The 10,522-nt window shown below is 35.8% G+C and overlaps 1 pseudogene; it reads right to left on the bottom strand.

Moving 5' to 3' along the window:
* Positions 1 to 549: 549 nt before the first annotated feature.
* LOC112506214 lies at positions 550 to 4,258 on the bottom strand (annotated as a pseudogene).
* Between the last annotated feature and the right edge of the window lie 6,264 nt (positions 4,259 to 10,522).

Below are 10,522 nucleotides of genomic sequence, written 5' to 3'. Positions count from 1 at the left end.
TATATATATATATATATATATATAACAATAATAATGATAATAATAATAATAATAAAATATAATTTGATGATTGATTTTGATATTTTGATGGAGATTAAAGTAAATTTCAATTCCCTATGCATTCAACACCCCCTATTAGGAGGTGCCATTAGCACTCCCTTGTTATAATCCATCAAGACAATCACATGTAATACTAAATCATAGATACAGACGACCTTTGGTACGACCTAAGTCGCAAGGCACGACATCCATACACCACCAAGTCTCCTCAAATGTATTATCACATATGATAAGAATGTTTTTACATTCTCGTAAAATAAGATGTTCTCGTTTGAACCTCCACTTATATATACTTCTTGTAAATTATTTGATTTGATATTATATCGTTATGTGAGACAGGCTCCAACACAACATTATCTCTAAAATAATACTTTGATTATATAAATAAATAAATTTATTTGATGGAATTATTAATTGATTAAGATTATACCATGAATTTTTATTGTTTTGAGGACAATATTTGTGATCAACAATAGGAAGGGAACTAGTTTATTCAAGATGGTCATGGGGTCTGATGGACATGAAAATGGCAGCATACCGCCGGAGCATACGGTCGCCGCCACCATTCTCCGACGTTACAAAGTCCACCGCCGGCCGCCTCCTCGCCACATACCGCCTCCAACCCAGCTGGATGTTCACGGCCGCCCATGTCCTCCAATTGGAGGAGTAATATCTCACCATACGCTTCAGCCGCTCGTTTGCAAATTTGTACCGGAAATGGTCCGTTATGTAGCGAAGATGATTGGCATCGAGCCCGAACGCTTCCGTAGGTTGCAAACACGTAAATGTAGCGGAAGATGAAGGGAGCCGGTTTATCGTTGGCCTCCGCAATCACCACGATAGAAGCTCGTCCCCTAAGTAGCCTCCCGCGTACAACATACTCGTAGCCACCACTCCTTTACTCAAATTCTGGCTGCTTTTTACGCTCCCTTGTACGATAAACACCATTCGTTGCACTAGATCGCCTTCTCTAATGATCTGTAGGTCGAAAAATGGTTATCGATACAAATAAAGATCGTAGATTAAGGTTTACGAGTGACCATGCCTTTTCGCCTTTTGAAAACACGAGCGGCTTAACGCGATCACAAATGTTATCAAGAATAAGATCTTCCAAGTCATGGAACAATGGTACCTGATTCATTAAGATAGAATAAAGCATCACTACAACAAAATCGGTTTTATACGAAGTCCTAATATCTATAGTCCTAATAATACACTGTCTAGTATGACTTGGGGGACGTTTACCAAACGCTTACCCAGGTAAAGTAAGAACCAAAAATCTTACCGGATGAATATGGCAAGGACCAAAAATCTTAGCCGATAAGAATGAGACAAGGACCAAGAGTCTTACCCGGTAAGTGAGGGCGACGACTCTTACCATGATAAGCGCTTACCGGGTAAATTGTGCATACGATGTCGTTTTGATGGACTAACATCTTACCCTGTAAGTAAATAATAGTGTAAAATTTTAACAGTAAGCACTTACCGGGTAAGTGTTTGGTAAACGACCCCTAAGTCTTATAAATCAGTGTATTGATACGTTTAGATATTTGTAACGTCCTGTAAAGCTGATTTTGTTATAGCGGATTAAATGAATCGTCTTGAGAAGGTGTAAATTTACCATTCGGATTAGATCGAGACACAAAAACCGTTTGATATCTAGTCTGAGGCCTTCGGGGAAGTCTTTGATCAACTCCATCTCGTCTGCTCCGCCCATGACCGCCCAATTTTGGTGGTCGTAGTGGCGGACTCTTTGCCGGAGACGTGATGGCAATTGTCTCCTCTTCATCCACCACTCCATATCTCGGCACCGAAGTTGCATCTTCTTCTTCCTCGCCATAACCGCGTGCAGAAACACCTTCGATCATGATCATAGTAGAATTAGTTTGTAATCAATAATCATCAAAACCACCCTCTACCGAACTTGCAATCGGTCGATCACCTGAATATTACCAATCAATAACGTGAACAGCATCAAGCCGCTGAGGACGATGCAAATACTGAAGATCACTTCTAGCCAGTGGCTCGTGGGATCAAGATCGTTCCCGAAAGTGCTGTCATCAAAACATATCGTTTGTTTGAGGATCGGTTTTATAGAACGTCAAGAATGTCTAAATATTATAATATATACAAAAGTGTCTGAATCCCATAGTATATTGCTTTATTGGAATTGGATTTATAAGATCAAATAATCGTGCGTCTTAATGTGTTATAATAGAATGTTAGAACGTACGGAGTTCTAGTTCGATTTACCTGAGACTCATTAAGCCCCAAAAGATGGGATAAAGAATCTTGATCGTTAACGAGTTGCTAGAGATCACGGGAAGTGCCCATTGATAGATACCATAGTCGTTCGGTCCATCGGCATCTAAACAAAATGACTTTTTCACGACACCCATGGTCGAGTTTCCAGCACAACGACTTCCCGAGCTCCCTTTCTTCTCCAAAAACTCGTAGCAGACCTCCTCAGTGCAAGAAAGGGTCAGAATGCACGCGTTTTGGTTTGCACATTGTTGTCTGAGACACAAAATCACTCGTTGTATCGCTAAAGCATACCAGCAACCACCGGCAACCTGCTTAACGAAAAAAACGACTGGAGTTAATATCGGTTAGAGATACGGAGTTAAGAATTGATATATGTTTTGTAAAACTTACATGAGACGCGATAAAATAGGCGATGAGATTAAGTGCAAAACCCCACCAAATGGTGCCGAAGATGTATCCCGTGACCTTTGCCATTCGTGTCATTAAAGAGACGGAGTGATAGACTTTCGGGAGGAACTGGAACACGAAAATGAGTAGAAGCGTAGTCATGATCGTCTTTATTCGCTCTTCTTCGATTAGTCTCGGCACTAGTAACCAGAACACAACCTAAAACCGAACCAAAATTCAGTATAAACGGTACGTACACCAGAATCTTGTGTGCTTTTCTAAACATGTTCGACTTTTGCATAATATATAGATAACATTTGAGTGTCGCTTTTAACACGCCTCTACATCTGTTCTGTACCGATGTCACGGTCATTATGAAAAAGGTAAATCATGGTATTTTAGGAGACGATGTAAAAGCCCATTTATCGTGAAAACTCTACTCATGATAATTATTATTTTTTATTAGTTTTTTTTTCGTATTTAATATATTTAGGATAACGGCTCTACATCATGTCATAGAATCATTTGAGAAGTGATAAGTATTTGAAGAGTAAATGAGTGATCTGGTCAAGATCTATGACTATTATTGTGAAGAACCAGATAATTCCTTGCATGGTATGTGGAAAATAGAGATATAGTTTCGTAACTTTTACAAATGTGCGCAAAACAAATGCATATGTGAATCCGTGTGATTCACATAAAAACTATATATTTATATGTGAACCTGTGTAATTCACATATAAACAAATTAACCGATTCACATATGAACTATGGATTTAGATATGCATTTGTCTACGGTATATTTATAAAAATTACCAAAATACCCTCTATGTTTCACTTGATAGGACTAGAATCACTATCAACACGTGGCAAATCTGAATACCTGAGGAACCGGGAGTATGACGAATGCGTCGTACCAGAACCCTCTACGTGATGTCACATAACGAGATGCGATAGAGTGCGGGTCCCACACCAGCTTTCCACAGCCAATCACAAGCGACTCACGTGACACGTAAGCAACCCGGAACTGTAACCACATATGGACTACATGAAAGCAGTCGATCAACGTCCGCAACCCAGCCACAACCACCGCAACACCGCCGTCAACGTAGAGACAAGGACTGCCGCCACGGCCGATCGACAGCACGTAGAAGAACAAAGGGTCGATGGCCAACGCCATCCCACGAGCTAGCAAGACGAACCTGTTCCACCTCTGGATGCTTTTGCTCCGGGGATCATACACTCGTCTGAACTGTCCAAACGACGTCGGTCTCAGTTTTCCGGCGGAATATCGGTTCTTGATGCTCTTGGATTCGGGTCTGTTGCGGATGGGAATGAGGGAAGAGCCGGCGGAGGCTTCCCATTGGGGTTGTTGAGCATGGTCGACGTCGCAGCTGGTGGAATGGAACACCGGAACACCTACTTGAGTGCAGGCATAACAGTCGGTGGTGAATGAGATTGTGTTAATGTTGTCTTCCACTTCGTCACCGCCACCATGATCAGAGGGTTTAGTTGGCCGTCGTAACATTCCGACGAGTGAAGCCATTTTCCGAAGTGGGTTCCTTGCAAGAAGTATGAGAAGATCGATGCATATTTTGGTGGCCACATAAATTCGCATAAGTACACATACATCTGCAGAAAGATCCTTGAGATGGGGACGATGATTATGACAGAAATCATGCAGTTCTCGTGGTTTTGTCTGATGAATTATTAGGGTTTTTGTATTAGGGCTATGAACGACCAAAAAATGGTTTTAAATGATCATTTTGTATGTAGATCTACCAATGATTCAAGGTGTTGACATATGGTAAATGCAGGCATGCAAACAAAACAAAACAAGGACTTGACTTGACATATGGTAAATGACAAGGCAACAACGCTGTTCATATACCATCTCTGTGTCGATGACAACTATAATTTTGATGGTTAATTATACATGTATATATGAGCGGTGACGGATCCAGAAAGTTCTATTATTGGGGGTATATTTAAGAGTGTCAAAATTTTCTGAAACCAAATAACTCATTAGAACCGATACGATTTCGGGTTATTTGGTTTCCGGATTAAACGGTTTAGTTATCGAATAAATATAGCTTATTCGGTTTGGTTTTCAATAAACTTTTGACTATTTTGGATAAACCGAGACATCATATTGCCATGTACATATTTTACTTTCCGGTTAAACGAAAGCAAATGAACACACTACACATTAATAGTTAGTAGCAAAAAATTAGAGGGCAAGAGGTCCATAACTTAGATTCAGTTAAAAAGAAATCAGAAAACCAAGGAATCAAAAATAAAAGACAAACTAGTAGCAAACCTTAAATCAAAATAACAAACCCAAATTAAATAACAAATTAAAGAATCCTAAATCAAATAACAATTAAGAAAGAAAAAATTAAAAATTAACAAATAACGATCATTATAAATCTATAAAACAATAAATACAAAAAGAAAGTTGAAAAAAATCAAAATAGTGATTAATCAAATTATTAGCATTATAGCAAACAAAACAAGAAATAAAATGATTTTCAACAGATTGAGACTTGAAACTTAAGGGCATTTAATTGATCATTAAAGTAATAACCCATTGAAGTAAGAGTTATAAATGAGATGCATAAATTTATATTTGGAGCCTTACCTTTAATTGTTGGGGGCTTATTAATAATTTTTGGTTAAAAAGAAATTAAAACCTATCACTCATGCTTTATTTGGATGTTTCTTGGGGTTAGCTTGTTGGGGGCCCGTGTCCACTACACCTATATTGTGCATCTGTCACCGTATAGTAGGGTGTTTATATATGTAACCAGTTAAATTTAATGGATTCACGCGGAACTATTCAATCAAATTATATTGGATTGTGTTAACCAATTTAATACAATCAAGTTAGGACAACATTGACAGTGACGGATTCAAGATTTTTGTCTAATAGAGGCATCTTATTAAAGACCAGAAAGTCGTTTGATGTGTTATTAGCCTAATTCGACCGGTTCAAGGGATTTTTAAAGTTATTTTTGTTGATTTCTAAAGATTTTTTAGTTTTTCTGTCGATTTCAAGGGATTTTTTTTCCTGTTTTTCTGGTTGATTTCAAGAGACTTTTTAAGTTTTTTGGTTGATTTCAAGGTATTTTTATGCTTGGTGGGGCACAGGCGGGAAATCACTTGAGTGATGAACTATGGTAGAAAGTTAAAATAATTGCTTTTAACCTATGTAAAAAAGAAAAAAAAAACTAATGGGGGCCATTCCCTACCTTTTACATGCTACATTCGTCATTGCAACTCAACCAACACCAACCCTTACGATTGGGTTGGTTATTGAAATGCCTTCAAATGTCTAACCGTTGGTACTGAAAAGTGATGATTTATATAGGAAGTGTTGGTAGAAGGAAGTTGAATGCAAACTTCCTTCTACCAACACAACATATTTTCATTTTTTAATTTTTTTTCTCTATAACTTGTATAAAACTAAAGAATTACATATTTATTGCAGAAGTTAAAAAGGTAAGACCGGTGATCCTAAACAATTTGACTGCGACAAATTTGAAAGAGAGGGAAGGAGAAAGGTGCTTTCAGATCCGATGAACAAAAGATGTTCTCCGGAGGAGGCTACCAAATTTACTTCAAAAACTCTCACAATGATTGTTCTTTCAAAACTGGTGAATTGAAATGTAAGCCAAGGTGGCTATTTATAGCCATCTTTACATTTAATGCTGTTTATCTTACTTTTCCGCTTGTCTTCTTCTGGTTGGTTGATCCATGTATCATCGTACTCTTCACTTCAACCTTTGACTTTGATGTAGACACATTTTTATCTTAGTCATCCTTTAGTATGCCGAGGGAACAGTAAAGAAAATAAAGTACCATTCACATGGTGCTTTTGTACTTGCTTAGGCTGACATGATCACATGTTCTCATACTTAGATAAGAAGTAAGTGAATTAGGGAGCCAAACTTGCTAGCCAAGTTTGTATTTCAAGATTTAGCTTGCTAGTAGTAGTATTTTTCATACTGATCTTTTTACGACTAAATAAGAAACCAATCCGCTTTGTCGACAATCTTGACCTTACTTCAACTAGTTTTTGATTTTGCTGAAGGAACTTTTTTCTTGGATCAGCGCAAATAGTTGTAAGACTTTTACAAGTAAGAATCCTAAGTGGATAGACATTATGAAGTTTACATCGACTATAAATGGATAGGTAGTGAATACTTGATTCTTCATCTGATGATTAAATCAATCGAATCAAGATATTTCATATGATCAATGCCAACTATACACATCCGAAGTGATCATGTTTCTGAAGTATATGCAAGGATATCGGATGATAGGGATAGATGGGATATTCGATTGAGGGTATCGGATATGAACCGAGTAACAAGGAAAACAAGAATGTTTCTTTTCTAAGTGTTTGGTCGTATGTCTATTAGTATTATATATAAATCCGATGGTTGAGACCAACAATCTCCCCCTATTTATTAATAATACAAATAGATATCAAGAGAAAAAGATGGTACTGAAACTCATAAGTTAAAACATGAATCCAAACTCATAAATACGGTGATCCATTTTTGGATTATTTTGCCATTTATTCTTTTTGTTCTTTTCTTTTTGGCAGGCTTTTTCTCTTTTTGTTTTGTTTTCTTTTATCCTTTTATTTTCTTTCTCTTTCTTTTCTTGGTCTTTTCTTGACTTGATCGGATTACAACAAAGTAACTATGAAATGAACAAGGAAAGAAATAGCAGATAACTAGGCATTTAAGCTAGACAAATGATATGTAAATAGTTTACATCATTTAAAATAAATTTTTTAATTATTCACGAGTCTTTACATAAAATCGTGGCTAAACTTAGGAGATCAGAGATGAAGACGATATGAAAAATTGTTTATATTGTTTGTTTTCATATTTTTGTTTTCTTTCCAAAAATACTTCCTCAAACGTTATTGGTATGTCTCCTTTGTCGTGGTTTGGATGTTGTGTTTGCTCCCCCTCACCATTGGCATGTAAGACCATTCTTGTTGTGTAATTGATCAGATGTTGGGTTTGCTCCTCCTCACCATTGGAATGTAAGACCATTCTTGTTGTGTTGTCGATAAGATGTTAGGTTTACTCCTCTTCACCGTTGGAATGTAAGACCATTCTTGCTGTGTTGTTGACCGGATGAAGAGGAGATGTACCTGAGTGTAATTACTTGAGGAGGTTGAAGAAGAGGTTTCTGAGCACTTCTTGTTAGAATGAACAAGTTCATAAACATGACTTATAAAACATACACTTCTAGGATAGATTTTTCGCAAAGAACATATACTGGATAAAGATCATTTGTGAGGAAGAGAGAGAAATTTTTTTGAGGATTTTTAAACGAAAAAAATAATTTTATCAAGAACTAGATACTTTGTTGAGCAACTAGATTTCTCAGAGTTGTCAACAAGGTAATTGGATAAATTAATATTAAAAGAAAATATATAGGCTATGTTTATATTTGTGGAAAAAGGAAGAAAGTGAGAGAATCCGAAGATCGTTCTTTTGCTTTCGAAATTTAGACCAAATGGACTAGAATCTGAGTCCTTTAATCTAGAAAAACAAAAAGTCATCTCAAACACTGTAGTGGATGATATTTCTTTTTAATAGACTTAATTAGAAACTCTAATCACTATTCAAAATTGACGGATGACTTAGTCTCCTTCTCCGCTTCGACTTGGGAGATGTCCTTTACAAAAGGTCACTTGCCCAGGTGAACAGCTGCCCAAAAGAAAAACACTTGGAAGTCCAAGGAACTTTAGTACTGCACTCTACCACGAACCAGCAGCCTCCCGCCAAGCAAGACCGACCTATTATTAAAAGAAGGCTTGGATAGAGAGCCGTTAGCAATGGCTGTGGAAGTCATATCAAATCTTGTTTATGAGATTAAATAAACCGCTCTGGTACCACTTGTTGGTCCTAGAAGTTGATGACTCACACATAAAGTGTTTGTAGAATAGGGGGGAGGGTTGAATACAAACACAATAAATTTTCACTTTTTAAATTTTTGCTTTATAACTTGTATAAAAACAAAGAATTTATAGATTTGTTGTGGAATTTAGAAAGATAAGACCTGTGATCCTAAACAATCTGATTGTGAGAAATTTGCTAACTGAAAGAGAGGGAAGAAGAAAGGTTCTCTTCTAGATCCAATGAACAAATGATGTTCTTTGGAGGATGACACCGAATTTACTTCAGAAACTCCCACAATGTTTATTCTTTCAAAACGGGTGAATTGCTATATATGCCAAGGGTGGCTATTTATAGCCATCTCTGCATCTAATGCAGTATGTCCAACTTTTCAGCGTGTATTCTTCTGGTTGGTTGGTTCATGTATCATAGTACTCTTCACTTCAACATTTGAGTTTGATGTAGGCACATTTTTATTTTACTCCATCCTTCAGTATGCCAAGGGAACAGTAAAGAAAATAAAGTACCATTCACATGGTGCTTTTGTACTTGCTTAGGCTGATATCATCACATGTTCTTATACTAAGATAGGAAGTAAGTGAGTTGGGGAGCCAAACTTGCTGGCCAAGTTTGTATTTCAAGATTCGGATTGCTAGTAATTTGGTCAGACTACTAGTTGACTTCTTACATTGTACTGATCTTCTTTTGGCTAGATGACAAACCAATTCGTTTGGTGACGACCTTGATCTCACTTCAACTAGTTTCCGATTTTGCTTAAAACACTTTGCTCTTGGATTAGTAAGATAGTATAAGACTTTTACAAGTAAAAATCTCACCAATGTCTATATCTGAAAAGTAAGCTACAATTTGGATGTTACCAGTTTATATACATTATGAAGTTCACATCGGATAAATGGGCAGATAGTGAATGGTTGATTCTTTATCCGATGATTAAATCAATTGAGTCAAGACATTTCATCTGAAGAAATGCTAACTATACACATTTGAAGTGATCATGCATCCAAAGTATGCAAGGACGTCGAGAGATAGAGATAGATGGGATATAGACATTATTAATAGTTTTAAAATATTTCATTCTTTATATGTTTAATCGTTTATTAGAATTTCCTTTGTTTTAAAATTATTTTGATTAGAAATTATTAATAGTCAAATACTAATTCAATAACTGTTAATGAAACAGTTTGCAATTATCGTTCAACATTACATGACAATCGGTTCGTCTTTCATTGTAGTTGACAAAAAGTCACGTGAGTTCGTTCTATGAATGGTGAAACAGATTAATTTCTTGTCACCTACAATGAATTAAGTATATCCTAATAAATTATGAAACATAAAACATACTATAATCAACAAAAAATAATAAAACATTTTGAATACTAAAGCAAATATTTTATTTCATTAAATCAAGAAATGAAACTGTATCATTATTTTTTGTTTCAACACTAATTCAATAACCGTTAATGAAATTGTTTCACTAAAACAAGAAATGGAACTGTTTCAAAAAATGAAACTGTTTCAAGAAATGAAACGAACACATATTTCATATTCTACTGCTTTTATAATTCATATTTTAATAAGTATAATTTAATAAAATAATAATAAAAATTTAATGGTAAAAAAATTATATTAAGTATAAATATTTACCTCCTTTCATATAAAACGCTTCTATTAATACATTTTCATAATTAACAGTAGTTATTACCTTCCAATATTAATCAATATACGATGAAATGACCATTATACCCTTACTTATTAGAATTAAATAAAAAAACGAAATTTTCCTATTGGTCGAAAGTGGTTTCCATAGTTTTCATGAATTGAGCGGTTTGCAACGTAATCCTTCTATATATATATATATATATATA

The sequence above is a fragment of the Cynara cardunculus genome (genome assembly GCF_001531365.2).
Source record: "Cynara cardunculus var. scolymus isolate 2C chromosome LG 2, CcrdV1, whole genome shotgun sequence".
Lineage (NCBI taxonomy): Eukaryota > Viridiplantae > Streptophyta > Magnoliopsida > Asterales > Asteraceae > Cynara > Cynara cardunculus.
This window is presented reverse-complemented; position numbering and strand designations above follow the sequence as displayed.